Genomic DNA, 13537 nt, shown 5'->3' on the forward strand with positions numbered 1-13537 from the left:
TAAACCTCCCTTCGGTGCGGACCCAGCCACACGGTCCTTCTCATCTCTCTCTCTGGTCTGGCTTGGCCTGGAGGCTGCCCCGCAGAGCTGAGCTGGAATCACGAGCTGATAATCCCTAAAGAGCTGACAGTCTCTGCAAGGGCCCTCCTGCCAGCAGCTGAGGGAAGACACCGGGCCTCGGGAAGGCGATTCCTTTTGGGACCATCTCCCCGGACCGGTCACCTCTTCCTGGGTCAGAGCTACTGACCCCACCAGCTGTAATACTTTTCCCTGTAAAATTTGCATAAAAGGACCTAGGAATTAATTCAATACTCCACCTTACAAAATGTAACTTGATTTATGAGAAGAATATTGTGGACACAAAGCATCAGTGTCTCTGTTTAGAAGTGGCTGCTGACATGAACACTGGTATTAAAATTTTCAAATTTTTGCTATCTACTGATAGAAGATAAAGCCTAAGTTTCAGTCTCTGGCAGTCTAACAGTATAGATAACACTACCACTTAAATTCAGCATGAAACCTTGAAAAAGAACTGTCAAAATAGCTGGTCTAAAAATCTTGGATACATTGTATTTTCCTTTAGCTTTTTTTACTGTTGTTTTAATTAGTTTCTTGCAGGAAATCTCATGATTCTTGCATGTGTTGAAAACTTAATTTTGCCTCTTTAAATATTTAGCTTTCTATCCCTTAAACCTGAATCTTGCTTTCTTCACCCTTTCAATATTCTCTGAAGGACAGAATAAGAATGGAGCATCTTTATAATATTACCTATCAATTGTCACAAAAGTTAGCTGATTTTGAAAATAAGATCATTTGAGTTGTTTAAGGTTTATATATGAATTTGCTTTCTCAGTACGTGTGTAACTGTAAATCCTTCTATCCTTCTGAAAGCAAATTGTCAGTTTCTTCCTCCTTCCTCAGGTGTTTAATATTTTTTTACCCACTACTTTCTTCTCTCATCCCCTACAAGTTGTTTTCTTTGTGATTGCTATCTGGTTCTTTTCTACTTTTCATCCACAGTATGAACATCTTGGATTCTCTCTTGGGTAGGCTCAGACATTAGAGGGCTGTTGAAAAACAATAGAAATACAGCTGTTTTCTAGTAAAGGATGCTATTCTTACAGTGCCAAGAAGCTCATCCATATTCCTAGCCTCCTTGTCCTCACATTCATCTCCTTGCTTCTGATATGTGAAAGAAATTGACCCTGTCTGCCCTTCTCACAGAGACCTTTTTTTGTCTTCAGCACTAGAGAAGAAAATGGTCAGTAAAGCACCTGCCAAAAGGGGGCTCACTTGAAAAAAAAGACTACAGATTCCTGCAAGTTGTACTGAACCAGAGAACAAAACAACAAATTGTTTTGAAATTTGTATTTTGAAAACCAACTAATTGCTCATGAAAGTATGCTCTTGATGGAATTGAGTTGGTTTCATAAAAGTCACTTTATGAAAGTGACTTAGTAGCTCCTTTCCTGTAATTTGGTATTTTTCTTGTTCTTAAAACATATGAGTCTCATTTTGAGTGGAAAGTGTGCTTGAACCAGTATATTGTGTTACAGATATGGATTCAGACTTCAGTAAGTTAGAAACTGGAAATAGTAATCTTCAGACTACAATCTGATAACAATTGAGGAAAGTTGTTGCATAGCCCCATCTTATGATGGAAGAGATGATGCCTCTTCTATCCTGCCTAAGATAGAAGAAGCAGAATCCTCAGGGAGACTTTATTTAAGTTGTGGGTCACCAGAACTGATGCAATCTCTGATGATGATGACTATATATTAAATTTCCACATATCTAAAGAGCCTTCTAAACAGAAAATTGTATTTGATATTAACATCTCTCAGGTCTTACTGCCTCATATGCGTGTATGAGAATATGATAATATTGCGAACATGATTTTTTCTGACAACCTGTTTCCTTGCCTTTGTCCTAATCTGAATTGTTTTGTGTGTTAGTTATTAACAGTGCTTGCTTTAGAAGGGAAACTCTTTGGAAGCTCATCCACTATGTTCAGATATTTCTTTGAGCTGTAGGATAAAGAATACAGATAGTTGTAGGTGCATTAGGAAAGCTTTATTTATCGAAAGGTAATTGTTAGAATGTGAGCCCCCTTAATATCTTGAAAAGCAAGTAATCAAATAATCTCAGTTGTGTAGCTCTCATGTCTTGCCTATAAGCCCTTCTTTGATTTCTTATTGACAGCGTATTTCCTCATACAGCGACTCTTGCCCCTCATCCTTGCTAGTGCTCCCTTCTGTGTGTGTGTGTCTCTACCTCCAATCTTTCCTTTGCACTCCTGGATGTCCTGTTGTTTTCTTTTAGTTCCTATATTTTGTTGAGGCTCTTACAACAGCTACAGACTGGATAAAAGTATTGACAGCCTATATGATCTTTCATGGCATTTTTAAAATCATGTCTTTTAAAGAAATATTCAGAAGTCTAATTCTCTATTCTGGAGGACTGCTTGTCTTCCATTTCATGTTGTAATGATGTCTAAGTAATTAAAAAAAATAGGAAAGAAATAAAACCATATAAGGGAAGTAGAACTCTTCCTCAGAGGATAACTTAGATCTGGCAGCCAGCATTCCTGTGTTCATTTGCTGCTTTTCAGAATGACCTGCATGCACTTTTTGCAGGTATTCCACTTTTTTTCACTTTTGCAGCATCATCAAAAATCTGTATTCAGTATATGATTTATGTGATAATCTGTTCTCCAAAACTCAACTGAAATTTAAACAACAATGGATTGCCACACGTCACAGCAATGATGGGTTGCCTGGTGTAACACGAATGCAACATAGGAAGTAATACTTTCTTCCTAGTTTAAACAGTTAAATTCTTTTGGATTATGCTTTTTTTTTGCTGTTCAGCAATTGGATTTTTCCAAAGATAGCATTTATATCTCATGTTCTAGATAAACTACTATTTCTCTCCCTCATAATATGGGGCCTATCTATTGGAGAAAATTTTCACTCTTAGATAATTAACACAAAGTCATACATAAGGTGTCAGAAAATATTTGTTGCTAATAGTCTTTAGGTTTTATATGAAAAGTAAATTTCAATGGTTTCTTGCCTTGCTTCAGCTCACAAGTGGAGAGTACGTTTTATAGATCTTTTCATGTTTGTATACATATATTTTTACAGATGAAGAAAGTGTGTGTGTATGTTCACACATGCACACAAGTATTTTAAAACAGTTTTGCTTTATTAATGCTGTTGCACCAGCAAATACAGACACTTTAATTTAAACTATGTAAGTAATGTAAATGAACAATTTTTTTAAGAAATGCTTATCAAGAGTAAGATGCTTACTTTTCCTTCTTACTTAACAGAGCATTGCTTAGGGAAAGGGCTTCATGGAATCTCCTTAACATCTTGCCTCATCTATTAAGTAAATACCATACATATGTAGAAGGTGTGCTACACATCTTAGTTGTGCCAGTAAAGCTCTCTTTGAGGCTGATGCTTCCACATGAAACTAGATTTTCACCTGTCCAGTGCCTTCTCAAAAGTATCTCCTTTGGTGAAATTGTTGTCTCTGCTCTGTTGCTAAAACATTCATTTTGTGCAACAAAAGCCAACAAAAAACTTTAGCAATATTCACACATCTGTTTTCTCACTACTAGCAGCATTCTGCAGTACTACATGTTTTGGGTTTTTTTTCTCAAAATTAACTAAAAACTGGTTTAGGAGTTACAGGGGCAACATGCGAAGTAGCTTCAGTATGTAGAGCAGTATGTGGAGCACTTAGGACTGCACCATTTTTTGCCAACTGTTCATACGATAACCTTGTACAGGTCACAAGGTGACATCTTGATACAAGTTGTACACTACACTGTTGCTAGCCAATTCCTCATTTGAAATATGTGGGACTTCATGATGGTAGACCTGGTGTTGGACTTTTGTATAGGTGGAAATTTTTAGCCATGTAATTTTTTTCTGCTTCTATCGATCTCTTGGTCAATTTCACAGTTTATTTATGTTAACATATTCATTTGAGACATTAGAGAAAATGGAGCATTTGGTTCTGTTAATCAAGATCCATTATGCTGTTTAATACCACTATTCCTCAGGCAGATACCAGAATACCTGAGGAAAGAGATTATTCATCAAACACATTTTTCAATTGTTTGCTATAGCTTCAGGTCTGAATAAAACATGCCTCCTGCCGAACTTTCAGTTTGGAATTGTTTCCCTGCACAAAATTTGATATGGTTGTATTATTAATAGAAGAACTCCAGTAGAGATAGGGTCTAAAAATATTCTTGATTATGGGAGCTGCAATATTTTAGACTAAGTACTTTGTTTGTATTAAGGTAATACTTGCACAAATTCTAAAAGTTAAAGTGGGTCAGAATGTCCTTTTCTGTCAGGGTGAAATCTGGGCCCTGCTGAAGTTGTTTTCTCCATTTGATGTCTCATTTTTTTCTGAGCAATTCCAAGAGGTTTCTTCCAGAGTGCTGTACACAGTGTTTTCAAAGGCCACTCACTGCAAGCTGAGAAGCTGAATGACAGAAGTCATCTGCAGTACAAAAATGGACAGTTGCTATTTAAAAGTTCCCTTTCTGGGAAGCAAGTTACCAGTGGGAAGTGTTAGAGAACACCTGGTTTGAATATATAGTTCTTTCTTCCTTTGCTATATTTAATCTGTCTAGTTGGAAATGCTAAGGCATTTAGCATTAAGTCTCACATGCAATGTTATGGGCAGTGGTAAAGCAAACATTCAGATTTTGTGGCTGTCCTGCCCTTTCACGAGTTTTTCACCAAACACAGCAAAAGCACTGTGGGTTGTAGCCCTGTTGTCTGCATTGGATTCAATGCTGAAATGTTGTAACTTGAGTCTATAGGTTGAATTTAGTGGGTTGAATTCTAACAACTTCCTGAGTATTCTAGAAAGAAAAGGAACCAACCTCAACAAGTGTGCTGCTTATTGTAGTAGGAGGGTATGTCTAGTGCACAAGGTGTATCTGATGGTTGCTTGCCTGTGCACGCACAAATGTATTCTTTCTCTTGGCCAAGTCTGACATAGTTATATAGATACATATGAAATGAATTAGGATTTTTTTTGCAATTCTGACAGACTGTGCTTCTCCTCGACTTTTGTACCTTCAAAGATGACAGACAGAAGGTGTAAATAGGCTTCCTTTTCGTAGCCACCATTCCGTGCTTGTTTTTCAGCTCTTCCTTTACTTTCCTTCTCCTCCATGTGGCAATTCATTGCAGGTGCATCACTACAGGGGCAATAGTACTGCAATAAAAGGATATCTATTTGGAAAATTATCTCCTGGAAATTGAAATTAGCATAGCTGTTAATGTTGCAAGTTAACCATGCAGAAACTCAGAATCAGTGACTTAGAGTTTTCAAATCTGCACTTATTTTCTTTTCCAAGGCATGATAGTCTGTCTACCTGACTGAATACTTCTCTTTTTTTTTTGGTTTTTTTTTTTTTGTATTCAAAGAATATGCCCATCCCATAATGATGAAGTTGCCCCAGCCTCAGTGGAGTTCACCCCACAGATCTAAAAAACCTACTTGTTATTTAATGCAAACTTCTTTTTCAGTGTGGTGTCAGCTGGCAAAAATCCCAACTAGAATGAAGGGAAGAGATATAAATCAAGGCAAAGCAGAAAAAATAATGGAAATGTAAAAACAGAGATTGTTTTAGGCATCACAAATGTAGAAACAATTGAAACCCTCTATTTATGAGTTATGGGAACAGTGCATTCAGCAGTGTGTCCTTCTCTTCCGTCAGGTCCAGACTAGCTTAGGTGGCCATTAACCAGATTAGCTTGGCAGTCAGTGTAGCAACTGCATTTGGCTCTCCATGGAGTCTGTAGGGTGATGGATAAGGAGGCAGCACTATTGTTTCCCATTTCTTGATGCTCATGTACTGTTTGTGTTCTTATGGCTGCAGAAGGCAAGGAAATAGAGTATTTTGCCCTACAAAATTAATTCCCTTCACTGAAAGTAATGACAGTGCTGTTATAACCTGGAAGTGTTATGTTCCAAAATAAATATACATTAAGTCAAGTTTCTTCTGTGGCTACATTCCTGCCCATTTCCATACTAGTAAAAACAACAAGGGGTATTTTGACATCATCTCACACTTGAGCAGCAACAGGGGTGTTGTTTTTCCTGGGCTGCTGTAGTAGCTATTATTGTGCAATATACGCACTGTGGTGCCTTGGAAACCCAATCTAAAGTCATGTCCTGTTGTTCCAAATACCCTACAGACTAATAGTAAGAATAAAAATCAAGGTCCTTAACACCTCTGACAGCTTGCAGTCTAGTTTTAAGACTGAGTGCAATGAGTAGATAAAACAGACAAATAGGTTTGGGAAGGCAAGAGTATAAAGCAGGTCCATAAATTAAAAGCAGAGGTCTCAGTTCATTGTCTTTCTAACTATTTTATTTACTTGCTAAATGCCATTTGGACTTTCTTGCTTCCCCGAATTTACTCTTAAAATAGAGACTGGTTGTGATGCACATCTGCTCTAAAGTTTTTATCTACTACCACACATGCAGTGCTGTTGCATGGTCTGGCATTTTTACTTTTAGAAGATTTTCTGTTATTTTGATACGAGTGATGACAAAGCTTAATGGGTTTTTGCAGTGGCATGAGACTGAGTATTTTTGCATTAAATAGAAGGTTAAAATAGTCAGGAAATTCTGTAGGCACTTCAGTATCAGTTATGTTAATTGAAGAGGCTGGCTTGCCTTCTTTCTGTATTGAATAGGCATTTCAGATACCTAAATTCATAGTTCATATAATAGAATTATAATGTTGGCTATAAGTAGTTGTGATTGTCTGTGAACATGGAAAGGAGAACTGGAATCTAATTTTTAGTTTTAATCTACTTTGCGTAATTGTTAAGAAATATTTTGCTTTCATTCAGTGGTGCTCATTGCTTTGTTATTGTTCATACATTTAGTATGTGGTAACTTTTAAAATGCAAGTTCTTGAAATTAAAGGATGATGTTCATAATGTAAATGAGTCTATGTTATGCCTGGAGAGAAAATAAAGACCTTGAATTGGATTATTTTTCACACATAAATCTGTTCTGACTCTTTTGTAGATCTTTGCAGCAGCACAGTCTGATGCTGGTTGGCTGTAGAAACAGTAGATTCAGATATGGACTCTGATCAAGTTCATGTAGTAAACTCTACAAAAGCTGGAGAGTTTGGGGGACAGGAATAGTAATTTGCTGCATTATGAGCTCCTTAATGAGCTCTTGAGAATCTAGGTAATGTATTCTATTCAGGTTATTTTGAGAACTATTGTAATGTATTCTCTTCAGTTGGGTTATTCAGTACTCAAAAATTAGTCCTGATTTTAATTATTTACAGATCTGCTCATTACCTATCCCAAAACTATGCCATGGAAGGTAGGGTTAAGGTCCAAGAGGAGGAGAGTATTTTAGAGCAGTGCTTGAAGTGTTCGTATCAGTCATATTTCATGTGAAACTATAAACTGAAAATTCCTTGTTTTTAACAGTTCCTCCTCTCCCAAAAAAATAATAAAAAAGACTGGAGCTCATTTTAGTTGTTAAAAAATTTACGGAATCAGAATCACAGAATCATTTAGGTAGGAAAAGAGCTCTGAGATCATCGAATCCAACCTATGACCTAACACCCCCATGTCAACTAGACCACGGCACTGAGCACCACATCCAGTCTTTCCTTAAATACCTCCAGGGACAGTGACTCCTATACTTCCCTGGGCAGTCCAGTCCAATGTTGCATCACACTTTCTGTGAAGAAATTCCTCCTGATGTCCTACCTAAAACTCCCTCCCTTGCAGCTTAAGACAATGTCTCTTGTCCTGTCACTGGTTGGCTGGGAGAAGAGACCAATCCCCACCTGGCCACAGCCTCCTTTCAGGTGGTTGTAGAGAGTGATAAGGTCACCCCGAGCCTCCTTCTCTGCAGGCTAAACAACCCCAGCTCCCTCAGCCACTTCACATAAGACTTGTGCTCCAGGCCCTTCATTAGATTTGTTGTCCTTCTCTGCACATGTATTTCCCATTATCATTTAATTATGTGCCTTATGTTATCTGTACAATGTGTTCATCTCCTGCGACAAGCCTAAATGAAAATTGTGGATGCAAAGAGTGCTGTCCAGGATCAAGCGCTCTTGCTTGGATGAACCTCTGTCACTGCTTTGATAACAATACAGCAAGAAAGAGTAAAAAAAAAATATTTTATGGATGAAGGCTTTTTGCTTTCTAACATCTGGATATTTTACACTTTTTCTTCTGCACAATCCTACTTTACACATCTGTCTTTCATTTAACCGGTGAAAGTCAGATATATCTCCTCTCCAACCTGGTGAGTGTGAGGGTGCTGTAAAGTGTTTCTCCTAAGATTTATGTGCAATGGTATCCTACCAGTTCTTCAGCCCCTTACACATTGCTGTGTAACACACTCTGTTTAGCCCTGACTGTAGAATGTATTTCTTCTATATAGAGTGAGAGTTTGATAGGAGTTTGCCCCATTCTTTTCCTAAGCTTTTTGTGTACAAATGAACTTCTGTTCACACCCCTTATTCTGGGAAATAAAAAAAAATTAAGAGCCTAAAGAGGCTCCTTTATGAGTGTGCTGGTAGTTTTTCTAGGGACAGGGTTTTGGACTGTGAGATTTGGGTGTTGGAGTTTCTTCAGTGAGAGTATGCAGCACTTTATTCTGGTTATGCTGGTTCTTTCTTGATTTTTCAATAGGAATCAGATGTATTGTTCATGCTATCCTTTCAGTAGTCTTCAGTGTAACAAAATATTAAGCGTGTCAGATCTTGAACAAGAATAATATCCTAGATAAAGGAAGGAAATCTTCTAATCAGTCAATTGTCTGGCTTGAGGAAAAGGGCATGGGAGATTTGAGTTGTGAAGGGAGTTCTTTAGAAGGTTGGGCAGCGACAGACACCAATGCTTTGGCTTTAAAACATGTTAATTCTACTGATGAACTCTACAGTTACCTAGATCTCTATTACTTTGAAAGGTCTTCAGGCCCATGAAGAATCCCATTTTGGGATCTGGGGATCAAAATATAAAACTAAAGTTTTAATTAAAACCCCACAGGTTTTCCCTTCAAAAATGTTACTTAATTGGATAAATCAATATGTGTGGAAAGGGAGAAACTGTAAGACAGGAAATTCTTAGGATGGAAACAATTTAAACCAATTTTTTAGAAGAAATGTTCAAAATGCCTAAACTTAAAAATACTCTGAGGGGAGGAATAGGAGGATTTATATCTAAAAATGCCACAAGGGAACTTCTCTTGTGAAATTTCCCCCCAAAATAAATATTTTTCTGGCCAGATCTGGATAGAGAGAGCTCATTACCCTATTATATATAAGCAAGAATCAGTTACAGTCTGAAACACAGACCAGATGCATTCCCTTTATACTTTACATCATGAAAGCACCTTTTCTCCAAATTCCCCACATGAAAATCAGTCTTCAAAATCCTCCTGGAAACAAAATCAATATTATACTAATTTTTATAATGAGTATAAAAATGTGCAAGAAGAGGAAAGACATTTTTATATCTTCTAATGGAATGCTGTGCACAGATTGGTGGGCTAGTACTGCCTCTGGGCCAGTGTGGCATGTGCTGAAATGCAGAATTATGTCAGTTCACTTGCTCAGCTTAGAACTACTTGTTGGCGTAGAACTTCTGATAAGCCAATAAATATGTACTGCCTCTGAATGCAAACAGTTTCATATGAGCTAGCTCAACTGTTTTGCCAGGGTATTGCAGTTCCAGGATTATCTTCCCAAAATCTGGACCTCCTCTAAATGACTTGTCTAAATGCCAAAGTGACAGAAGTAGAATTGAACAGGTATCCTCCTGGCTGTGAACACACACAAATTACATCATTTTCTAGAAGTGCAAAACACAGGACAAAAGGACCATCTAATACCAAGTCAGAGACTTCTACAATAATTTCTTCTGCTCCTAATTCCAGAGTAGTCTATAGGCAAGGATTTTGAAAATCTTTGTTTCTAGATTTTTGTTTCTAGGACTTGTTTTGTTTCCCTGTACCTAATATTAACCTATATGTATTGGAAACCAGCAAAAATCTTGTCCATAATACAAAGAAGAGTCTGGATGAATTGGGAAGTTAATTGTGAGTATAATTGCCCTTCTGGTGGATAATGGCAATCGTAAGTCAAGCAAGACAGCTTCTAACAGTTGGGTCAGGTTTTTAATTCTATGATCTAAATTATTAATGAGGATATTTTCATAAGCTTTCTGCATAAAAATTGACTTCATAACAGAGAGGTCAGCTGGTCTTGTCTTCTAGCCTTTATGATTCTCAGTGATAATCAAAAGCTGTTTTCCCACAAATGTATGCTGTTTTTATGCATCCTGACATACATACCAGATGTAGGTGGTCAATTACTTACAAGCTTTATGAAGCAAAAATTAATTCTGTAGGTTCTAGTTGAAAGCGTGATTTAATACCTTGGGAATCTTGAAAGCCATACTGAGTCCATTATGGAAAACCCAATGCAGGCTACTTTTCACAGTGTGGCTGCAGTCAGATGAAGTGGTATGATGCATAAAGAAAACAAGTGGATCAGTACAAGAATGCATAATACTGTAGCATAAATCAGTAGTGTTTCCACATCTGATAGATAGCTGCATTGAACACAATATATCTTGAGACTGATACAGTGTTAATATAAGAGGACTTGAGACAAGTGGCGAGGTTGATTAGGACTGTAAAGATTTTTATAAGAGGAGAGTGAAAGGTTGAGATTATTTATGCAGAAGATGGGTTGAAAACTTCTATAACCTGTCTCCTAAAGCAAGATTTAAGAGCCCATCCAGTATCATCAAATAGAATAAATTCAAAACAGATAAACAAGAATTTTGTTTTGTATCTGAAACACAAAGAAATGACAGAATTCAAGGTCACAAAGATGGAAATTTAAGATACTTCAGAAAGATATTTGGCACCCTTTTAAGTTAGAATTTTAAATAATAAACATATGAGGTTTTGAAGAAGATAAATCACTTTTAAAAAAAGAAGTGCCTGAGTCAAACAGTCAAACATATACTTCCACTATAATGGTTTATTGCATCTTCTTGGGATATGTCTTGGCTCACTGGCGTTATGAATATTGAGTAAGAGTCAGGATATTGGGCAAAATGGACAATTATTTATATTCATGGTGACAGTTTCCGTTCCTTTGGCAATCTGAATTAATTTGTTATAATTTCTCTCTGCTCTGTTTGTCAAGAAAAAGGAATGAATGGCAGGTCTGATTTTCCTTTCTGTCCCCAGAAAGTAGATGTCATGGTTGCCTTTCAGAGATTCAAAGGGTCAAATGTTTTGAAGCCTCTTTCATTCACATTTCATGCATATGATCTATAAACAAGTCTGGGACTACAAAAAATATCTAATTCTGTGCTTCTGTTCTGGCATTTTGCTACTTTGATAAATGAGAGATAGCATACTTTACAATTTCAAGGATTCTGAGCTGGAAGCACTTACTGGATGTGTTTTATTCTAAAACCACTCGTACCCCGAAAATTTTTCTGCCTCTGAGTGTCTCAATTTTGTATTGCAACAACTATTGAGAGTCTTACCATGATAATATGAAGAACTTAATACATTTCTAAGAAGTTTTCTTTAAAAAAATTCTTAACAAGAATGTCTCCTCCTCCTACTCCAAATTACAGAATAAAAAATTCCAAACCTAAAATGTAATCCTTCTTGATCAGGGCACTTGAATGCTGAGCCAGAATCTGAATTCTGAAACTACTTTTTCTCTCCAGAGAGACTAAAAACCTTAAATCCCATTTGTGTTAGCTGTCAAATTAGCAAGCTATGGCTGTGATTAGAACTGCCTAAAGAAAGAATTTCTGTTCTATGGGATTTTCTGAGGAAAAAAACCCCAACATTTGGTTGTGAACTTAACGGAATAAATACCGGAATTTCCCCCCTTTCCCTTCCCCTAAAATAACCCCCAAATTAATTAGAGTTAATTATAGTCTGTTAAAATCAGATAATACTAATATTGAAAATGCAGGTCAAGCAGGTCAAGAGCAGGTTACTTAGTGCCATGTCCAGTCTGGTCTTGAGTTTCAGTTGTCTTCGTCACAGTGAAATTTATTTTCCTGGTATATGATATCAGAATTTCCCAGATACCAGCTGGTGCCTGTTGCAGCTTGTCCTTTCCCTGAGCAGGGATTTTGCTCCCTGATGCCACTAGCATCCTTAGGTGCTGCCAGAGAGCTGCTCCTGCTGCCAGCAGGTTCTCCTTGTCCACAGTGCCTGACATTAAGATGACTCCAAACAGGGTGGATCCCCTCCAGGTGCAGGTATGCACACACATCTGTGTTAAAAAGTACTGTTAGCCAGTGTTTTCCTCATCGTTGCCCCCGAGGGGCACCCCTACTAACCAGCTGCTCCTCAGCTAGATCCGGTATCCCTGCTCCCAGACTGCAGAATGGTGTCTGTCAGTCCAGCCAGTGATCCCTGTGGTCCTCCACACCCCATTCAACTGTGGGAGACCACATCACAGGCTTTGTTAAATCAGAATAAACAGCACATGCTGCTCATCCTTCATTCACCAAACCAGCCCTGTACTCATGCTGAGCTCTAGGTGACACAGTACAAATATATCATGTTTATTCCCAGTCATTTCTTGGTTTTCATATCCTGGGTGTTATCTTCTGGAGAATTTGATGTGTGACCTTCCCAGGGACTGAGGGTGATTAACCTGTATTTACTTGGAGAAATGAGTGCAGAATTTGAGCTCTTTTGCTCAATGACCATGGTCAGAAGTTTGGCTTATTTTCTGATTAATTTTTCTCCCTGTTTGCCTCACTTCTTGGATAAAACTCTGATAGAACAATGCAAAGGTTTGGGGATTAAACTCAGGAAAAAACTGCTTTAAGAGAAGGACAATTAATTTGAGGTTACTTGAGAACTTCCATACACATAGTTGTTTAAACATGGAACATGGAAATGCTGCTTAGAGTGATCTCAGTATGCAGAAGGAAGGTAAAAAGTGGCAAATCACAAGGGTTCATAAAATATAGCATGACACTGAGCACTATAATAAACTGGCTATTCAGTCTTGCTACAGTGCAAATACCTGTGGTAGTAAATCTGCCAGACGCTGCTATGCTGTGAGGAAGGAAAGAGGATGAAGGACATTCAGTTGGGCAGGGCCACAGGCAAGAGAATTTGATAAGAACCTGCACATACCTAGAAGGCATTAGGGGCTAAATGGAGGCAAAGTGATTTGTGTGATTCACAAGTGTCTGACAGAGAATGATAAAATAAAATAAAATGAAGGGAGAGACTATCAGCAAACTGATTGATTGGTGAGATGTTAATGAGCTGTGGACACACTCCCATGTGAATCTGAAGGACAGCCCATGAGCTCTGAAAACTGAACTGACTAACAAATATGAAAATTTTATCAGTCCCATATGAGCAGGGAAATGAAGGGAATGATTTTATGAGAATCCATGTGCCTAGCAACTGTGATGCTCTGTTAGATGCTCTGAAGATGATC

At 37.7% G+C, this 13537-nt stretch overlaps 1 protein-coding gene across 1 annotated transcript in view; it reads left to right on the top strand.

The window, feature by feature from the left end:
• The window catches only part of ABCA13 (ATP binding cassette subfamily A member 13), a 175725-nt gene that overhangs the window by 89035 nt on the left and 73153 nt on the right, over positions 1-13537 (top strand). The gene's annotated exons all lie outside the window — the stretch shown is intronic.

Source organism: Corvus brachyrhynchos, unplaced genomic scaffold, assembly GCF_000691975.1.
Source record: "Corvus brachyrhynchos isolate BGI_N302 unplaced genomic scaffold, ASM69197v1 scaffold23, whole genome shotgun sequence".
Classification (NCBI taxonomy): domain Eukaryota; kingdom Metazoa; phylum Chordata; class Aves; order Passeriformes; family Corvidae; genus Corvus; species Corvus brachyrhynchos.